Here is a 22805-nt window from a genome sequence, read left to right as displayed (position 1 = left end):
ATCCGTGTCGTTCCATTGTATATACATACCACACTTTCTTTATCCATTCAGCTATTGATGGACACTCAGGTTGTTTCCATGTCTTGGCTATTATGATGAATGCTGTAATGAATGTGGAGGTGCAAGTATCTCTACAAGATAGTGATTTTATTTCCTCTGGGTGAATACCCAGAAGTGGGATCACTGGATCTTCTGGTAACTCTATTTTTAATGTCTGAGGAAACTCCATACTGTTTTCCATGGTGGCTGCATTGGTTTACATTCCCAGCAACAGTGCACAAGGGTTCCTTTTTCTCCACATCCTCGCCAGCATTTATCTCTTGTCTTTTTGGTGATGGCCATTTTAACAGATATGAGGTGATATGTCATTGTGGTTTTGACTTGCATTTCCCTGATGATTAGTGATTTTGATCTCCTTTTCATGTAATTTTTGGCCATTTGCATGCCATCTTTGGAAAAATGTCTTTTCGGGTCCTTACCCATTTTTCAATCACATTCTTTGGTTATATTGAGTTCTAAGATTTCCTTATATATTTTGGATATTAACTTCTTATCAGATATATGATTTGCAAATATTTTCTCCCATTCCTTACATTGCCATTTTTTTGATTCTTTTCCATGCAGAATCTTTTTAGTTTGATGTAGTCCCACTATTTATTTTTGCCTTTGTTTCTTTTAGTGTCAGACTCAAAAAAATCCTTGCCAAGACTATTGCCAAGGAGGTTTTTCCATATGTTGTCTTTTAGGAGTTTTACACTTTCAGATCTTATAGTTAAGTCCTTAATCTATTTTGAGTTAATTTTTGTGAGTGGTGTAAGAGAGAGGTCTAATTTCATTCTTTTGCATGTGAATATCTAGTTTCCCCAATACCATTTATCGAAGAGACTGTCCTTTCCCCATTGAGTATTCTTGGCTCCCCTGTCAAATATTAGTTGACCTTCTATGTATGGATTTCTTTCTGGGCTCTCAATTCTGTTCCATTGATCTATATGTCTGCTTTTATGCCAGTACCATATTGTTTTGAGTATTGTAGCTTGGTGATAGAGCTTGAAGTAAGGAAGTGCGGTGCCTCTGGCTATATTTTTTTTCTCAATATTGATTTGGCTATTTGGGGTCTTTTGTGGTTCCATACAAATTGTAGGAATGTTTTTTACAATTTTGTGAAAAATGCCATTGGAATTTGGGTAGGGATTGCATTGAATCTATAAATGATTTTGGGTAGTATGGACATTTTAACAATGTTTACACATAAAACTTGAACATGAATATCTTCCTATTAATTTGTGTTCATGTGTATATTTTCTATGTGAACTTCTGATAATTGATGGTATAGCATGATTACACCTAACACATGGGATCGAAAGAAGTCAGGCAGATTCCTTTACCCATTCAGCTCCACACACCCATGGTTCTGTCTGCATCTGGCAGTCTTCACTGAAACTATCCACTCTATGCATCCATGTCAGAGTTCTGAAATATGAATAAGAGCATCCGAGATATCTGTCCACGTTCATGTGTTTCATGAGGACACACAGCAGCATTCACACTCACAGGCAGGGGATAGCATTTTGAAATTGCTCTGAGAAAGACAGGACTATTGTGTCAGGGTCAATTTCATGCTTAACATGCATAGGCAGTGTTTTACCTTTTGCATTTTTAGGGTCTCAGGAAAGGTCACATCCAACCCTTGACTATCTTCTTCATTCACCTCAAAGATTTTGGAATTTCACACTGGAAGCTCAGCTCCTTTGTGTATCCTCTGATGCTACCTTGTGACAATAACAGAATATTCAACCAGAATGTTTCAAACAAAAAGTTATTATTAACACACCAAAAAGCTTAAAGCTGGGCAGTTTCAGATTAGGTCCAGCAGTTCTCCCAGGTCTCTAAGAACTCAGGTTCCCTCTGTCTTTCTACTGAACCCACTGCATATTGGTTGATCCTTAGTCTTGTCTCCTTGTGGTGACAAGATGGCTGCCAGAGATCCTCACATCAATCACGTCTTCACTTGTTTACATTCAAAGACAGGAAGATGGAAAACTTTTGTTTCCTTTTTTTTTTCTTTAAGTAATGAAAAGCTTTACTGAAGCCCCCATCAATGCCCTCTAGTATTTCTGGCCGCATTATTGATGTGATGACCAAAGGTCTTGGCATAAAGCTTGGGGCATTGTTGGAGCTTAGTAATGGCAGCCTGCAAGCTGGCTACATTTTTCTTAAAATACAGTCACCTATTTGTTGCTCAGGATGCCATCAGCCTATCAATTAAGGTATCTCTGATATAAAACTCATGGTAATGAACAGGGTCATGTTATAAGTTTATTAACAAAACATTTGGTAGGCAAATCCAAATTAATTGTACAAACAAGGGTAAAGAGTGGGAATATTACAACATCCAAGGGAAAATAATCATGGAAAGAAAGACGAAAATGGGCTATTGACCCAAAAGGATAATGAGAATTCATTATCATTATTCATTATCATCATTCATTATTCATTGTTTCCTAATGTTGCACAGCCTTATTTGAATTATCATAGCTACTGTATTTGACAGCAAAATCATATCTCTTTTCAAATTTTCATAATTCAAACTTCAACACAATCTTAAATTCCCCTCAATTAACACTGAAGAGGTTTAGCTGAACTTCTGAGTCAGTAATGGAGTTTTCTTTGAAAAAGAGAACCAAGACTCCAGAAAGAGAGAACCCTGCATTCAGTCACACTCAAACCTGCCTGGCCCCATCAGTTCTTCCAGAAAAATGTCTTCTCTTTCACATGAAATCTTAGGCCCAAGATCAGTAAAGGGGTAGCAGAAAGTTGTCCATCCTAGAGTCATAACCTGTGCTCCAGCCTGTCTTGATACAGGGATGAGCCCGTGTTTTGTCTTGGGGAAGGGCCTAACTTTGGCTGCAAGTTTCATACTAAAGACACAGCCTCAGATCCAGTGTGGTGCCCAGGAGGCCTCTGAGGACAGAAGAGGTTCTCTGCTCTCGGAGGGATGGATTCAGAGCATTCCTACCTGAGACAGGACGGTGGGCAGTGAGATAAACACCGAGCAAACTTCATATAGTCCTGGGTCCTGCTGGAATGAGGTCTTGCCCCTCCCCTGATCCGTGGGGCAGATCGTGGTTGCCCTAAGCTGTGGTGACCCTTTGTTCCATTCCTGGACCACGGTTGGGCATGTGATGCAGTCCTAGCCCAAGACAGACAGGGGCTCAGAGGTGGGAGGAAAGCTCCTAGATAAACCCAGTCTTTTCAGGAGAAAGCCTCTCCGGGCGTGAGGGAAGGGGTGACCTTGCCCATCACATTGCATGTTTGGGAGGCTAATGCCTGCAGGTTTGATGTTTGAAGTCACCCATTTCCAGGCCTTCTGGAAAGACTAACAGAAATGCAGAGACAGGGCCCGAGATCTCTGATACCTTCCAGGAATTGAAAAACCTTGGATACCCCCTCCCCCCTGCCTCCCCCCACAGGCTGCTGCTCATGGGAAGAATTTTTTTAAATCTCTGTTATTACAGCACTGTCCCTTGGGACTCTGATCACCTCAGTGACACAAAATGTAATTGCTACTAACAGACTTTTCTAGTTAGATTCTTCTGCTTCTTGCAAAGGTTCTGGGCTTAAGGCCAGGTCTCTCTAGGTTAAAAACGGTATTAGCAAATGTTAGAGCTGTTCAAGATTTCTGCCTTCAAAATGATTTTTTTCCCCCTTGTTATAATGGAAAGGATTGAAAGAGAATTGAAGAGGGAATACAATTTCTCACTATGTGATTCTCAGTTCTAATGTTCTCTCTGGGGCCGGGGAGGGAGGTCCCCTAAAATCACACTGAGCACCACCCAGGGGAGTCCCAACACTTTAGGAAATGCTGTTTAATATATAGTGAGTAAAATCAACATTTTTTTTCTACAATACCAAGGAAAACGAAATATTTAGGTCAAAACAGAAGGTTTCAGAGGGTATGAACTCTTGCATTACTCATCACGACTTTTGTAAATGGTGGTTTTAGTAATTACGGAATGCACACAGGCACACGAGACTGTGGATTCTTTTATTTTATTTATTTATTTTTTGATTCAATAGTTGTATAGATTATACACCATTTAAAGTTATTACAAAATACTGGCTATATCTCCCTGTGCTGTACAATATATCTTTGTTGCTTATCTGTTTTATACATAATACTTTGTACCTCTTCATCCCATACTCCATCTTGCCCCTCCCCGCTTCCCTCTCCCCACTGGTTTCTTCTCTATATCTGTGAGTTTGTTTCTTTTTTGTTATGTACATCTTTTTGTCTTCTTCTTACAGCTTTTCCTAACTTTCAGCATTTTAGGTCACATTGTTGACTTTTGCTTTATTTACCACAATATAACAAATAATAGTATTAATGTTACTTAAAATTATCTTGAAACATGCTTATTTAACTTAAATACAGATAATTAGGAAATGGCATCTACCCTACAGTTGGAAAAACCATTGTCACTCACTGTAAGAAGAAGACAATTATAAATTAAATGCAACTTGGGCAGTCTGCAAACAATAAACACTGGAGAGGGTGTGGAGAAAAGGGAACCCACCTGCACTGTTGGTGGGAATGTAAATTGATACAGCCACTATGGAGAACAGTAGGGAGGTTCCTTAAAAAACTACAAACAGAACTACCATATGATCGAGCAATCCCACTCCTGGGCATATATCTGGAGAAGACTCTAGTTAGAAAAGATACATGCACCCCAATGTTAATAGCAGCACTATTTACAATAGCAAAGACATGGAAACAACCTAAATGTCCATCAACAGTTGAATAGATAAAGAAGATGCTATATATATATATATGTGTGTGTGTGTGTGTGTGTGTGTATAATGGAATATAAATATAATGGATTATGACTCAGCCATAAAAAAGAATGAAATAATGCCACTTTCAGCAACATGGATGGATCTAGAGATTATCATGCTAAGTGAAGTAAATCAGATATAGAAAGACAAATATCATATGATATTTGATCACTTATATGTGGAATCTCAAAAAGTGATACAAGTGAACTTACTTACAAAACAGAAATAGACTCACAGACATACAGAACCGACTTGTGGTTACCAAAGGGGGAGAGGGGGTGGGGAAGGGATAAATTAGGAGTTTGGGATTAACAGATACAAACTACTATATATGAAATAGATAAACAACAAGATCCTGTTGTATAGCACGGGGACCCAGATTCAGTATCCTGTAATAAACTACAATAGAGAATAATCTGAAATTTGGAGACTGGTTGTCACGTTTGAATTTTTGTCTTTATTTCAAAGTCGGTTTTCACTGCCAATGAGCAGCCACGTTAAGACAGTGTAGGTCCCGTGATCTGATCATTTTTTGCTACAAGCAAATGCCCTATGCATCTGGGGTTTGATTCTAGAAAAGGTTGCGGTAGAAGGTGGTTGCTCCAACTCTTTCCAAGAAGAAAGATAGTAACTGGACTCCTGCAGTCCTCTGGGTTGAGCTGAAGGGAGGAGAAGCAGTAAAAGAGAGGAAAGTGAACACATTTCTCAGGCAGGGTTTCCAAGTTTGTTTTGACAGTTTTACGTTAGTGACTGTTACTGCTGCTGCAAACACCTGCATTTATGTTCAGATACACCACTTTACTTTACTGTTACTTTAGTGGATCCATGGCACAAAGAATTGGGGGAGAAACATATTAGAGGGAAAACACATCCTAAATGAGAACAGTTGAGGATAGGAGGCTCCTGCCATTTATTGGATTCATTATAGAACTTTACAGCAGGCTGCAATATTTGTTCTGCTGCTGTGGTGTAACTGGTGAAATGAAAAGGTGTGTCAGGGGAGTGCACAGAGGATGTTGTTCTTATTTCTTTCATCTTCTTAAAGGGCTGGGCGGATTCTACCAAGGCAGGGCTAGAAAGTCATATCACATTCATTTAATATGGGAAACAACAGCCAGGTTATGAGCCAGAGATATTTTGGTCTCAGAACAATAACTCTATTGATTGGGTCAAATGTGTTTAAGTCCAACAGCAAGACATCCCATCTACGTGAAATTATTGTGACTGCAAACAGCCAACAGAGGCAGGTGCAACCTCTGAGCTAGAGGGAGTGTGGCGGGTAAACCAGATGTCCCAAATGCCTAGATTTCTGTTCTTGACTTGTGTGTGGATATTGATGGATTCACATAGATAGAGATCCCACAGATACTGGAGGTTAGTCCCAAAGTCCCCCAGTTAGAATTTCTCAAGTGCTTTAAGGTTGGAACGCCAGCTACCAAATCCATATGGGTGCCTGGGGGCCATTTTGAGACCATGTGTAGAACATTAAAAGTACAACACATAACATTTCTCTCCACTTCCACAATAGCACATACAGGGGGCATCTGGGATGGAGACATCTTACGTCTGTATAATCACATAACCTGGAAGATAATAATTGAACTAGAAATTTCACGCTCAGGGAGCTTTCAGGGTGAACTTCTGGGGAAGGGTCAATTATGGAGACATTACAGCAACCTTTCCTGGGACCTGAAGGGAACCAACACCATGAGTTCACACACCCTGCATTCCCTGGAGGAATGCATTTGAGACTCATACATATTTATATCAAGTAACGTATTAGAGGAAATGTCAGCTTTTTTTTTCTCCTGTTAACTTAACATGCAGGAAAGTAAATGACCCATAAAGAAGAAGAAATGATTTTCTCTACCATGAAAACCTTTAAATATGCAAACATTTCAATACATGATAGAGCAGGTCATAAAGTGAGTTTGGTGCGTTTTCTTGACAGAGGTTTTACAAGGTTTTACAAGGGTTTTGGTTGCTCCACAGTGTTCAGTATTTTATACGACTGCATTTTGAAACCTGGTTATTGGACAAAACATAGGGCAAGGCATTGACAGCTCGATAAATGTTTGGTGTGTGTTGGTATAGAGACTGAACACTGATCAGTTGCTGAACCCATAATAAGTCTAATTGGGGTGACGGGGATTATTCTTTTAAAGATGCCTGGCAATTTTAGGGATTGAAGCTTTAATTTAAAATTGAGGGTGCAAGTGCATATCCCTGGGACATTGATCTATTATTCAGGTCTGCCCTGTATTAGTTTAAAATAAGAGTGGCTGTAGACACAGATACACTCTTGCATCTCAGTGGCTTAACCCAGACAGAGTCCAATGAGCTTGGGGGTATGGGGTATTCTGTTCCACACAGTCACTCAGGGACCCAGGCCCCTTTCATGCTCTGGTCCTGTCATCCCTAGGGCTGAGAGTCCTCTGCTGGGTCTGTGCATCCTGCCAGCTGAAGTAGAGAGAGAACAGGAAGAGGACCGTGTGTGAGGAGTCTATGGGCCAAGCCCAAAAGCAGCTCACGTGACTCCACCACTTCCATTGGACAGAACCTGGTCACGTGACATCTCCTAACTGCAGAGGATTCTGAGACATGCCACACAGCTAGCTGTGTGCCCAGGAGGAAATGGAATTAGATTCTGGTAACCATCTATCACTTTACTCCAGTTTAAAACTGTACATCTGGCTAACATCTGTTGTGAGTTGATATCCCCAACACAGAATCCAGAAGATGATGTTCTCAGTTTCCTGGGTGCGGCGCTGTGGGCCTGTGAACCCAGTTCCAGTCTTCAGACACCCCCACAGGAGGCATTGCTGAGCAAGCAGACAGAAGCACAGAGCATCTGTTTGTGAGTATAGATGCTGGAAGCAAAGTATTTCTGGGGTCAAGGATAGTGATGGAGGCTTCCGTGATGGCAGAGTCTTTGGTGTTCCCGTTGCAAGCCAGTCCTGTTAAGTGGTTCTGGGGGATGTTCCTGGAAGCTCCGTCTAGAATCTCTCCCTCCCTCACCTTCAGTCATTCTGTGAGACTCTTTATGCCTGTCAGTAAATCTCTACTGCTTCAATGAAAGTGAATCTACTTTCCTGCACTCATGAATGTTGTTTTTTTACCCATTTGTTTTTGAGGGGGAAAAAAGCAACAAAACACATATATCTTAGAATTTGAAACATGAAGCCTTTGACCAGCCAAGACGTTTTATTTGAATATTTTCATTGATTTACTAATATTTAATGGTTGTGAGATTTCATACAATATTTTGGTGTCCGCCTTTTTCTGAAAACTAAAAGATTTAGTAAATTTAAGAAAAGGCAAAAAGGACTTTATGAGGAACACATACTCAATAATTGATTTATTCTCCCAGAAAACATGTATCAGATGCCCCGGGGTTTCCCAACCCTGGGCTACAGGGGTGAATAAGGCTCAGGGGGCAGATGGAAAGATGCTCCCTTTCCTGGCCTGAAATTGACATCTACGGGGGATTTCATCTACTCAAGATTTCAACAGATAGTAAAAATAGCTCAGTAGAGGCTGACTCTTAACAGACATTCTTGCAAGCTGTTGATTATCTTGAATCTCTTAAAATCTTTATAAAATAAGTGTTATAACTTCCTTTCAGTCAAGTAATTAAGAGAGGCACAGAGAATTTAGATAACTTCTCTGATCCACACAGCTGGTAAGGGGCAGAATTGGGATTGAAACCTAAACAGTTTCAGCACCAGACATGGTCCTAAGTGTTGTGGAGACTCTGCCCCTAATACCCATGGGTGTTCAAACCTAATTGTCCATTACTATCACCAGTTAAGTGTTTTAAAACATCATGAGCTGTACGGATAAACCTTGAGAACAGGATGCTAAGTGAAAGATGCTAGACACAAAAGGCCACATACTGTATGATTCCTTTTATATGAAATGTGCAGAATATGCAACTTATTTTTAAAAATTATTATCTCATAACTATTCCAGAAGGATATTTCCAGGAATGGGTCAGTGGATCAATGACGTCATCAAGACATAAGATTATTTCATCTTTTTAGCTCATAAGTCTTATGGTCAGATTGTTTCCTCATGGCCTCAAAGTGGCTATTGCTGCTCTAAGGCAACACTCTCTCCCATGATAATAACACCAAAAAGAGGGAGAAGGAGGAGGGGAGGAGACCTCAGAGTGCGCTTCTGTTTTTTGTTTGTTTGTTTGTTTTTTGTTTTTTGTTTTTTTTGTGGTACACGGGCCTCTCACTGTTGTGGCCTCTCCCGCTGCGGAGCACAGGCTCCGAACACGCAGGCTCAGCGGCCATGGCTCACGGGCCCAGCCGCTCCGTGGCATGTGGGATCTTCCCGGACTGGGGCACGAACCCGTGTCCCCTGCATCGGCAGGCGGACTCTCAACCACTGTGCCACCAGGGAAGCCCCCATCCCTATGTCTTGATCTTTATTTTTTTTTCTTTTATAAATTTTCTTCTCTCTGCAAAGCTGTAATTCCTTCAGGTTGCTTTTCGTTATGTGCTTGCTTGTTTCAGTGTGCACCTTTGGGCTGGAAGATTTCCTCATGGATGTGACTCCCATTTACGAGCAAGGGACATGGTGGAGAATGTCCAGTGCAGGCTGGGCTGGGCTATTTCATTGAACCGTTGATGCCAGTACCTTGGTGTCTTTCCCAGTTAGCTCCTGCAGTTCCTCAGAGGTGGATCTTGTGAACACGGTGTGGAAGGCATGGTCTGGCAGTCATCATTCTGGAGCCCAGCTGGTGAGGAGGGCTCTGCGTCTCATCAGGGCTCAGAATGCCCTGCTGGTATTGAGTATAATAGCTCACCTTCAAGTGTACCTGAGCCCCCTCCCTTTTTAGTCATCACAGGAAAGAAATCTTGTGTTCTGCCACATTTGGGAAAGATGAAAGGAGCTAGAGAAGGGATCCAACTTCTTAAGCAAATGCTCTTGCTGCCAGCCCTGCCTGTCCAGCTGCTTCTGGAGGCTTCTGGTGTCAGGATTCCTGAACCCCTGAGGGGTTCTTTGGAATAAACTGGGTTGACGCTTAACTTTTCCCTGTTGGAATATAATTTAGCTTAGCGTCCAGCAGTTTTTGTTCCTGTGGTCTCCTTTGTCTCTCTTAGTCCTTTTATTGATTTACTCCTTAAAAATAAAATCAGTTCACAGTTATTGTTGCAGCAATTTGGGAGGGAGTGAAAATAATTCACGGAGGCAACCTTCCACTTTCATCAAACACAGATCCCCTGATTTTTAACACATTTTGTCTGCATGAATGAACTTGGCATAGAAACAGCATTCTAAAGCAGTGTTAATTTCAAACTTTTCATATGAATTAATTCAACTTAAAGTCTTTTTTAGCCCCTTAATTGTCAATCTCGCCTATTCCACGATGTCCTAGTTTCACCTTTTAGTGCCTTTTAATCAGAAAAAAAGAACAAAGACATAAGTATTTAATATCATAGCTTCCTTGTTTAATTTTCTTTTATTAGTTGGTCAGAGTTTGAATGCAAGCCAAGGTTTCTAAGAGGAAAAAAAAAAGCAAAGAGCAAGCCTAAAAGTAAAAACATGTTGTTTTTCTTCTCTGAGTTGTTATCTGTAAGTTTCCCCGTGCCCTTCATTCTGGCAAAAATTAAAATTCATCTCAGTCAAGGAACACACACAGCATAGCACCTGTATAGTCTAGTGAGACCAAGGCAAAAGGCCACTGATAACGTGCATTTTCCATCTAAAAGACAACTTCATTCAATGGATTTTTCATACTAAATAATGATAATTAATCCTTGTATCTAAGCACACTAATACCACACACTGATTAATTATCCAGTGACAAATAAGTAACATTTACATTTTACTGGACGGAATCAACCTAACAGAAATAGCCTTGGCCAGTGAATAAATGAATCCTTTTTTCTCAACACTTCAAATTATTACTGAACATCTGTTAACTCCCTTGCCTTTTAAGAATTATTTGAAGCACTCTCCCCATCACTCACCTCATGGAAGAGGATACATCTACAAAGTGATGGATTGCTGATATGTTTTTACACCCTTTACACTAAAAAAGTTCATAATTTATTGGGAAAATGGAAAATAAACATTAGAGGGAAGATTTTTACCCCTCCCTCCCTCCTTCCCATTCTTCTCTTCTTTTTCTCAGTGTTAGGTTTATGAGAAAGAGAAGAAGAAAAGAGAAAGAGAGCAAGAAAACAAAAAGGGAAAGTTGTGCTTTATAGTTAATTCCCTCATGTGAATTATAAACCTGCCGTCTTTCACGTTACATCCATGGTTTGCATTGTCTCAAGTCACAGCCTTGTTTCACTCCATCCACTTTATCCTTTCTCTAGAGCTATAACCTTACTTTCATTTTCTCCAAAGCTGCCCTTGAAAACTTTCTGAGAAACTCAGATTTTATCTTAATTTTACAGTGATTGCTATCTTGTTTCCAAAAAAAAAAAAAAAAAACAAATTGAGTCAGGAGAAAAACCAGATGACCATGCTGATGGAATCTCACACAAGGAGATTAATTGCAACTGCTTTGGAAGACTTGGGTGAAGTGATGAGCAATCCACAGAGTGCAGAGGAAACTAGCGTTAGCGGTGTTTGCAATGTGCAGACTCCTTGGTGTTTGTAAATATCCTCACACTGGGATGGTACATTGGGAACAGCCATCTGGATGTTCGGCTACATTTTTCATTTTTTTTAGGTGGATTTTTAAGACTGCTAGATAGAACTTTCAGCTTGACTTCTTATTCTTTTGGGTTTTGATAGCAGCAAGGCATGATACAATAAATTCAACAATATTTTAAAATTCACACAGTACCAGACAACAAAAGCCACAGTGGGGTGTGAATCAATATCTGTTAAGTGGTGTAATGGTATGTAGCTAGCACAAGAACCTACGTAAAAATATTGTCATACGTTAAAAGTATGAAGACTCTGAGCTCTGAGTACCAGGTGGAGACAGAGAAGCACAGAGATGATGCCCAGAGATGCCCTCCAGCACCTTGGCACAGACATAGCTGGCAATGACCCACAGTCGTGGCAGACAGCGCTGACCCCAGCCTCACATTTATTCCAGAACACTGTAATATCTCTTACTTCAAGAGTTATTATATTTAGTGAAATCCATTTTAATTAGAGAGGGGTGATGCCTCCCATTCTGATGCTCCTTCAATATATGTAAAATATTGACCAGAGTAGCTTTCACAGATTGTTCAAAAACAGACTCTTGAGGGGCGATATCCCTTTCATGTGTTTTAAAATTATATTTTTTCCCAGGTCCAAAGAAAAACTTGGCCAGAGTATACAATAGCTTCTAAAGATGAAAGTGTCGGATGCAGTTATTGCAGAGTGAAAACATTTTCTTCTGAAATTCTGTAGATCTCAGTTTCTGCAAACAGTGCTTCTCTATACAAAATGTAAGCAGTCCACATTCAGTTTCCTAAAGAAGAATATTCATTCTAGGATCAAATATTTTCTAATGAAATGTTTATTGCATTCTCTGAGGCTTAAATAAATGTTGGCCTTTGACAGTCAGGTACAAGGGGATGTTTCCACTTCCCTTCAAGGATGTTAAATGTTCCCTCCAAGAATGACATGTGAGAGCCCCTCCTCCACAATGCCATATGTCCGTGGTGTTACTGCTCATCTCCTCATCCCATTTTCTGGATAAGTTAGAAATGAAGGGTAAATGCTGATACATCCCATTTATACTCAAGACACCCACAAAAACACTTATTTACTTATACATTTCCCAGAGTTTCCAATTTACCTGCTTGTATGTACAAAATAGGTGTATAGATTTTACCCAAACATTATTATTATTATTATTACCTTTTTTGTGGTACACGGGCCCCTCACTGTTGTGGCCTCTTCCGTTGCAGAGCACAGGCTCTGGACACACAGGCTCAGTGGCCATGGCTCACGGGGCCAGCCACTCCACGGCATGTGGGATCTTCCAGGACCGGGGCACGAACCCGTGTCCCCTGCATCGGCAGGCGGACTCTCAACCACTGTGCCACCAGGGAAGCCCCAAACATTATTTTTTGTAAGTTCTATTGCCACCAACCACTACAGAACACAAGTTAATATTTTTGCTGAATTAAGCAATGTGAATTCTCCCTGCAGCTTTCTGTGACTTTATCACACACATCAGTTATTTCAACTCTCTCCTCTGCCCCCCATAGAGTATTTTAAATTCTTTTCCCATATCAAGTGCGCTGCCAGCAATACTGTAGGACTGGAAAACAGAGCACAGAAATTACTAAAACCTGTAATTAGAGAAAAAAATTCCCACTTTATATTTAAACAGACCTTTTCATTTGACAGAAACAAGAACTTTGTCACATGTTAAGTTAATATTAATTATGAACACTGAATTATTTGCAAGAAAACAATACAAAGGTAGATTCTGTTTTTCTATCTGGGTTAGCATGAATTCATGACAGATACAATATAGACCATTTTTTAAGTCTCTTAATTTGTCAGTGTTCCTGGTGGCAGATGATGTATTAGACCAAGTAATTAAAAAGGTAATGAAATAGATTGTCTCTTTATGAAATATTAGTATCCATTAGATCTGATAACCCTGAGACTAAATGTGAAATCTCCCCTTTTTGAATCATCTCACCTGGTATAGAAGGTGATGTGTTCAAAACCAAGGAGAATTGCAAACTCCTAATTAAAGGAGTCCAAGAGGATGCTTAAACCCAGATTTAGGATAGTAGTTCCATCAAGGGAAGAAAGAGAATAAAATTGGAGAAGGGCACCCAGGAGACTTCAACACTGTTCATCATATTTTAACCAAATTCTGCCCCGTGTATGTGGGCATTGGTTATATTATTCTTTATTCTTTTAACATCTCTATGTGGGAATTCTTCTGGATCAAGAAAACAATGAGAAACAAGTACACCCACTTTCCTAAGTGAGGTGCTGACTACCATGTATAAAGTAAACTTGAGAATATAAAAGGATTGAAGTTGAAGAGTTCTGAAAATCAGGCCAAAGAGAGGGCATATCTTTGGAGAAAGCTGTCTGTGTGCTGAAGTTGGCTCTGAGGGTCAACAAGACCTTCTGATTGCTCCTCTCAAGTTTGCTCAACTTAGAAATGACTTGAGTGAAATTTTAGGTGGAAGATTGGGGGAATGATGGAAAAGTTGCTGGATTTTGATCTAGAGCAGAACAAAAGAAGACAGCCTGGGGATTCAGATATGTGAGATGGTGGAGATCACAGTTTCTAGAGTGTGACTATAGAAGAAACCACACAAACATAAATTTACTGAGATTGTGCAAGTATCTTAAGGAGAGCACTGGACATCCCAGAGATTGTGGAGAAGAAAAATCATTACTTTTCAATGTCAAGGACTGCATGACCACAGGTACGATTTGAATTGTACAGCCACTGTGATTTTACTTTTAAATGGAATGGCATTTACCGACTAACCTGTAAACTCCACACGGGTAGGTGATATCTCTATTTCCACTGTTGTATTCCTAGTTCCCTGCGCGTTTTGTGGATTGAAGGGCAAAGGAAGGCAATGATGTTGTTACTGAACTCAGGTTCGGTTGCTGGTCACTCAAGAATCCAATATTGCGAGTCAGGTGTTGGGTAAAAGGAAAGATAGCTTTATTGAGGAAGCTGGCGATCCTCGGGAGAAGGTGGACTCATGTCCCAAAGAACCAACTCCCCACTCCTCAGATTTCACTTGGAGATAATACAGGGAAAAGAGGAAGGGGCTACATGCTGAGGAGAGGGTTGTGGGGTGTGTGATCAGCTTGTGGACATTCTTCTGATTGGTTGGTGGTGAGGTAACTGGGAGTCACCATCATCGACCTTCTGGTCCCAACTGGTCTGGGGTCTACATGCTTGTGGGCATCATATAGTTAACTTCTTCCATCTGGTGGAGGTTACAATATCTGCAAAGCAGCTCAAATGACATAGCTCAGAATATTATCTATAGTCCTTGAGAAGGAACTCAAGGTCCTTGACTTTGTTAATGTAGCCATTAACTATTAATATTTTGTCCTGTTTGACTGTTTTCCTTTGCTTCTGAATTTTATTACATCTCTGATTAAACTTATTCTTTGGCTAAAGTTTTTCTACTGACAAGAGGCAGGCAGAGGACATGGTTGTGGGTGACATCTGTCCTGGTTACAGAGGGTCCTGCTCAGTTACAGTGTTACTAAATTCCAGCATCACCCAGTGGAGCTAGACCCTCAAAAGGCATGTCAAGTGGGAGACAGAGGTTGGAGGGGAGTCAGCCACTGCTGCAAACCTGGCCTGAGGAAAAGAACAAAGGTGAGGAACACCCTGGACTCTTTCTTCCTTCTGCCTGCCAGTCTAGCATCAGTGCCTTCCATTGGCTAAGTCCAGTCTTTAATTGAGATATAATTCACATACCATTAAATTCACCCTTTTAAAATATACAATTTGGGCTTCCCTGGTGGCACAGTGGTTAAGAATCCGCCTGCCAATGCAGGGGACATGGGTTCGAGCCCTGGTCTTGGAAGATCCCACATGCCACAGGACAACTAAGCCTGTGCACCACAAATACTGAACCCGTGCTCTAGAGGCCATGAGCCACAACTACTGAGCCTGTGTGCCACAACTACTGAAGCCCGTGCACCTAGAACCTGTGCTCTGCAACGAGAGAAGCCACCACAATGAGAGGCCCGCGCACCCTAACGAAGAGTAGCCCCTGCTCAGCGTCACTAGAGAAAGCCCGCACACAGCAACGAAGATCCAATGCAGCCAAAATAAATAAATAATAAATTTATTTAAAAATATATAAGATAAAATATACAATTTAAGTCAAAGTTTATTAGTATATTCACAGAATTGAGCAACATTGTCAAACCTGACTTTAGAACATTTTCATCGCCCCAAAGAGAAACCGTGTTCCCATTAGCAGTCATTCCCCGTCACCCTGCACCCCATCCAACCCTGGGCAACCACCCATCTTCTGTCTCTATGGATTTGACTATTCTGGACATTTCACGTAAATGGAAATACACAATACGTTGTCTTTTGTGCCTGGCTTATTTCCTTTAGTGTCATGTTTTCAAGGCCCATCCACACCATAGCCTGGGTCAATGCTTCATTCCTTTTAAAAACTGAATGCTATTCCATGGTATGAATAGACCACATTTTGCTTATCCCTCCATTAGTTCATGAACTTTGGGGATTTTTCCATCCAAATGTTAATTATTAACTTTCTATTTCTCTACAATTCATTTTAACAATGTGGAAGAAAATGGAAGGTGGCAGAGAATTTTTAATAAAATATCTTAAAATATATTTTGATATCATACAAATGTTAACATTGGAGGAGGTCTTAAATGTTTTCCAGGGCATAATTTTTTGCATTTCCACATATATCACATTTTATATATGGAAGTAACTTATAAAGGGAGATAAAATAATTGGGTTTGAGAGGGGATTGTCTAAAACATGTCACTTAGCTTAAGCTGGATATCTAAATTTGAATAAATTAAATTCCTGGAACCAAAAGGTAAAAATCTCCTGAAAGAAATTGGTAATTTAGCCCATGAAAAATCCTAATTAAAGGAAAATAAGAATTCCCTGAGATTTTGCATTAATGAATCTTCTGGCTTGAGAATGTAGTCCCCTTATAGAACCAGAGAGATAGAGCTTTTATTAAAAATGATATTAGAAACTATTTGAATTATCCCAAGTTTGGGTTTGATACTGTTTATATTGGTGATCTTTTCTATTTCAGGTTAACAATAGCTGGTTGAAATTTTTCTTTTTTTTTTCCCCTCAAGAGCCAAGGGTCAAGGCCTAAGTATTCAAATGTGACACCTCTTTTCCTAAAAATAAATGGTTCTTTGGGTATTCACTGTTATATTCATGCTGTTTTATTGGCCCTGTAGGCAGACATCCATTACTGAGATAGAAATGGTTGGGGGTTTTGGGGGGGCTTTTATTTAAATGAAGTACCAGCTGGAATAGGCACCCATTCACTCACCATCAGAAGTCACCAGGGCATCATTCTAAGTTACCCTCTTCACCTCTTTCTCTAAATATTTCCCCAAGTGTGGGCTTGTAAAGGGAACTCCTGTCACTCTGAATAATAATCAAATCCTGTTCGAAATCCCAGCTATATCGTTATTTTGTCAAATTCCCAAAATGCCCTATTTTAAAGAGTATCAACAGCTCTCAAAATAGCTTCACAGGCTTGTTTTTCAGCCAATGTGTGGACTTTCTCCCACTCTTCACAGGCTGGACACATGGGCAACTCATGGCCTGGGAAGATGCCCACCTTAGTCACTCCGGAGACCTCTTTTGCTTGCCCTTTTAAAAAAAGGTAAGCAAGTCACAGCCCACAGAAATTCTAATCAGGAGCTCCAGGCTGCCAAGACAATGGAGACATGAGGCACCTCCCACCCAGTGGGTTCATCCCTCTTATCATCCAGTCATTTTCACGCACCATCAGCATGGTTACTGCAGAGCTGTATTCTTCACCCCCAGAAGGATTCAATTTAGGGAACCAGCAAAGTACCACTCAGCCCAATTATCAAGAAAGCTTTTTCAAACTTCAAAAGAGAGGAGGAAGTTAAAACATGAAAGATGATGCACCACAAAGCAAAAGGACTTTTTGTTTTGTTTCCATATGACTTTCCCATCAACTCTGCTTTCTTAAATGACCTGAAAAACTGCTTTATGGGGGGAAAAATGTATTTTCTTCAAATAAGTCCATGCTCCTATACGATTCCTAGTCCTTTTTTATTTTGACTGTTAATGCAAAATTTGTTTTCCATACTATTAATAGTAGCTCCCTAAATTCAGGCAAATGATTTTTTAAAATAAGAGATAATTCCTAGAGTAATGTAACACCAGTTAAATGGGCATGGAATCATTCTCGCTCATAAAAATATCTGTAACTAGGTAACTGAATTGCTCATCTGTCAACTACATGTGATGCAGACCTATTTATGCTTATCGTCCTAGCTAATTATTTATAGCACTCTCCTTTCACACTCAGAAATGTCCAAGTGTAGGGAATAAGTTATGTCACCATCTTAATTATAAGGTTCTTTCAGGGCTTTGCTTTCTTGGGGTTTTACTATATCATTTGATTTAAGATGCTTTTTGGAATCCTTTTGGTTGAGAATAAGAGGTACATTCTCTGACCCTGGGTATATTACTTTGTGCTTTGTGAGTAGGAGGAAGTAGGTTGAAGGCTGGGATGCTGCTGCAATATGGACAGCATCATTTAGGTGTGAGGTTCACACATGGGGTTAAAGACTGGGATGCTTCAAGACATCCAGGCTATTGGGCTTATGGTCCTGGAAACATGTGACATATAGTGATATGTACGGGCCAATGTTCACCAATAGAACTTTTTTTAAAAAAGAAAACAAACAACGATAGCAACAAAATTAATATTTTTATTCTTTACTCCACTCACCTGCGAAGTAATTAATAGCTTTGAAGATTCCGTGTTTATGTTGTCCTATCTGTTTTGCCACAGGGAGAAAGAAGGCTCTTGGTCATTATAGTTGAAGGCCATTTCAAAGCAGTCAAGCTCCCCCCCGAAAGGCTAGTGCCCCCCACCTTCATCAGTCCTCGGAGAGAACAAACTCCTTCAAAGACCCCAGATGAAACTTGGTTTCACTGACCCTGCTACCAAACTCAGGTTCAGCTGCCCGCAGCTTGAAAGCCAATACTCAAGAGACAGTGTTGGTAGGAAAGGAAAGTTTGCTTTATTCAGGAGGCCAGCAACCTGGGGAGAAAGCGGACTTGTGTCCACAGCCAACTCCCAACTGCCCAGCAGGGGGCAAGAACTTTTAAAGGGAAGTTTCAGGGGTGCACAGGTGGAGGGAGGGGCTCCATGCAGAACCAGCACAGGCAACTCTGACAGGCATCTTGAACTTGGTCATGTCATGGTCTGATCATCGTCACCTTGATGGTTTTAGGTACCGTTAGTCTTCAGTTCCAGGGTCAATTCCTATTTCTTTGAGGCCAGTTCTCAGAATTGTGGCAGCTTATGTCATGGCTACAGTCTGGTCGTCGTGTAGTTAACTTCTCCACCTGGTAGGGGTTTCGGTGTCTACAAGACAGCTCCCAGGACATGGCTCAGAATATGATCTATAGCCCTTGAGGAGGAACGAAAGGGTCCTGACTATGCTTAGTGACTAAACTATTATTACAAATTTATTTATATGTTTTGTTTGTTTGTTTGTTTTTAAATTTATTTATTATTTATTTTTGGCTGTGTTGAGTCTTCATTGCTGCATGCGGGCTTTCTCTAGTTGCGACGAGTGGGGGCTACTCTTCTTTGCGGTGCGTGAGCCTCTCATTGCGGTGGCTTCTCTTATTGCAGAGCACGGGCTCTAGGTGTGTGGGCTTCAGTAGTTGTGGCACACGGGCTCAGTAGTTGCAGCTTGCAGGCTCTAGAGCACAGGCTCAGTAGTTTTGGCACACAGGCTTAGTTGCTCTGTGGCATGTGGGATCTTCCTGGACCAGGGCTCGAACCCGTGTCCCCTGCATTGGCAGGCAGATTCTTAACCACTGCACCACCAGGGAAGCCCTATTTATGTGTTATGTGTCTGTTTGTTTAAGCTCTGTCTCTTCAGGTTATGAGGGGTGGGATTACTTTGTCCGTTTTTCTTTTTCACTTATTTTTCACTTTTGTTTTTTTTTGGAGGGGGTCATTTATCATCAAATCACCAAATGCTGGGCACAGAATAGGTGCCCATTGAGGTAGGTGGCCACAAATTTTACCTCCACTTATTCACACTCCTTTGCAAATGACTTTTCCACTGCTCCCACTGAAAGTGGGACTGTTTCTTCACATCTCGTGTCTGGACTTGGCCTTGGGGGTTGCTCTTCCTGTTAGTAAATTAGTAAATATTGCTTAAACAGAGGATTAAAGATCACTTGTCCTTTGAAGCTTGCCCTCTCTTGCTCTGGCAATACTGTTGACTGCCCCCCACCCCCCAGTAGGCCTGGGTGAGCCTGTGAATGAGAACAGCACGTGGCCTGTGACCTCCATCACCTTTGCTGGGAGTCGGCACCAGCTGCCAAGAATCTGATGAGGCCACTGGACCCTGGTGACTGTCAACATAGGGTAAGCCCATCTCAGCTGAGGCCAGACCACATCTCCAGCCTGGAGCATCATGTGTAAACAAATAGTTGTATTTAAAGCTAATTCGGTTGTTCATCGTTTTTCATGCAAGAAAAGCTAATTAGCATACCCAATAAATATTTATGGAACGAATGAATAATGGTCTCAGAACTTAAAAAAACAAGACATCTGTGTATATATATTTATTCATTTTTGCACATATAAAGAAAGGTGGATATTATATACATTTATTCCCTTCTGGTGTGCACAAGGGAAGTACAAGATTCCTATTTGTATTAGTCAGGGTTCTCCAGAGGAACAGTCCCAATGGGAGATATACATAGACATATGGAGATTTATTATGAGAAATTGGCTCAGTTGATGGTGGAGGCTGAGATGCCCCAAGATTTGCAGGGTTAGGGTTAGGGTTAGGGTTAGGTTTAGGGTTAGTTTTAGGTCTGCAGGCTGGACACCCAGGAAAGTTGGGGTGATTCAAGTTACAGTTTGATGGCCTGAGAACCTAAAGAACCAACAGTGTAAGTCCAGTCCAAGGCAGGGGAAAAGGGTGTCTCAGGTGAACCTTAGGCAGGCAGAAAGGGGTCCTGTGCTGTATTCAGGCCCTCAACATTGGCTGATGCCCACCCACACCGGGGAGGGCCGTATACAGAGACACTAATTCCATGGCTAATCTCACCCGTGAACACCCTCAGAGAAACACCCAGAAACAATGTTTTATCTGGTCCCCCACCCCGGCCATGGCCCAGTCATGTTGACACATCCAGTTAACTGTTGCACAGTTAAAATACTCACTTTACCAGTTGTTTCTCTATAGCTATTGCCTACCAAAAATGACTAGGATAGATATTTCCAGCTGGTATCTGAATATTGTCAACTGCAGTATCCAGAATTTAGAGGTGAAGAAATTGAGGGGTCAAGGGAGGACTGGTGGCAGGCCTGAGGTCATGGGGCCATCAGCAATGGGCAGGTCTCAGATCCAGAGGCTAGAGCTCACGGTCTGGGGGCTGTCAGGGCTTAGGGACAGTGTGGCTTCCCCAAGTTCCAAAGGAGGCAAAGTCCTCACCCCTCACCCTCGGGCTTGAGTTTGTGATACGCTAGAAGGCCTTGAAGAATAAGAAGGGCAGGTGTGGTGGAGATGACGGTGGTGGTCAGGGGTAGGAAGCTGTGTTTGCCTGTGCATCCTCCTCCCTTGAAACTTGTGGAAGATTCAGGTGTAGGACATCCTGTTACTCAGAGAAGAGCACCATGCATCCCTGGTCCCTGTAGGGGTGGAAGCAAAGCTGCTCATTCCATCCCTGTGTTTCCTCAGCAGCTTCTACAAACGGCCACTTGTTGACAAGGTGTAGGTGCAGCGTTGTCACTGCAAGAGGAAAAATCTGTGAGAAAAAGAAAAACAAATGTTTACGGAAAGACAGCGGCCTTTGGGGTATGTATTTAGTATTATCAACTCATCTGATGTTTTATTGACTTCTTGCATTGGCCTCCATCTTTTTCTCTTTAGCGTTTTGAATTTTGTCTCCATTGGTTCAGGAGAAAGAATTCTGATAATGCATGTAATTTCAGAAGGAAATTATACAAGCAAACAATATAAAATCATAATTTGTCCATATGCAGAATTCCCACTAGTGCATGAATTAAGATATAAAATTTGCTAATTAAAAATACTTTTCTTCTGGCTCATTAGGTTTCTGGTAAATAATGGGTATACATATTTTGTTTATTTGTTGTTTTGGGGTTTTTTCAATTTTTTATACAATTTAAAAAATTACTTTCCATTTACACTTATTACACAATATTGGCTATATTCTCTGTGTTGTACAATACATCCTTTAGCCTATGTTACACCCAGTAGTGTGTGCCTCTCACCACCACCCCGCCCTGTATCTTTCCCCCCACTCACCACTGATAACCACTAGTTTGTTCTCTAGATCTGTGAATCTGATTCTTTTTTGTTATATTCGCTACTTTGTTGTATTTTTTAGATTCCACATACAGGTGACATCATACAGCATTTGTCTTTCTCTGCCTTATTTCACTTAGCATAATGCCTTCCAAGTTCATTCACGTTGCTGCAAATGGCAAAATTTTGCATGTATATATATATTTTATTGTGATGGTCAGATGCAGCCACAAAAGGAGACACGGGGAGACTCAGCAAAAACAAAGGTTATTATACTCACAAGTCCTAGAGTCGGGAGACACACATAACATGCAGGACCACATGGGAATACACTAAGGCAGTCAGGAGGCGTAAGACAGTGAGGGGAAGTTCTCCCCAGGAAACTCCCATGACCTTTATGGGTGTTTGCTAGGGAAAGGCAAAGACAGCAGGGTAAACAGTTCAGGGTTGACTCATTGGAAAACTTCTGTGCTACAGGAGTGGTCCCCTGCTTACGGCACCTGGCCCTGGGATGATCAAGGCAGGGGAAGAATGCCTCCTGGGGTGTAGGTCTGGCCGTGGGTTGGTTATTTTGTGTATTAGAGGCAAACTCCCATCTGGGCCCTTTAAGAATTGTCTAGTCCCTGGAGGGGTGGTCCTTTCTCAGCCAGAAAGGATTTTTAATATGTCAAAATATCATAATATGCAGAAAGAATTTAAAATATTTATAATACAGTTTGCATTTCTTATTTTAAAATTTATGGTAAAGGCAAAAGAGAAGATGAACAAAGAAAAGTCAAATTTATAAATATCCATACGTAATCAGGTTTGTTTAAAACTACTCTTCATTTCTGGGTGTCAGAGAGGCTCAAGGATGTATCGTATACCATGGGGAATATAACCAATATTTTGTAAAAACTGTAAATGGACAGTGACCTTTTAAAATTATATAAAAATTAAAAATTAAAAATACTATTAATTTGAAGGAAGAA

This window comes from Mesoplodon mirus (assembly GCF_964341445.2).
Source record: "Mesoplodon mirus genome assembly, chromosome: 13".
In the NCBI taxonomy this organism is placed as follows: domain Eukaryota; kingdom Metazoa; phylum Chordata; class Mammalia; order Artiodactyla; family Ziphiidae; genus Mesoplodon; species Mesoplodon mirus.
The sequence above is the reverse complement of the archived record's forward strand: the minus strand, read 5'-3'. Positions refer to the sequence as shown.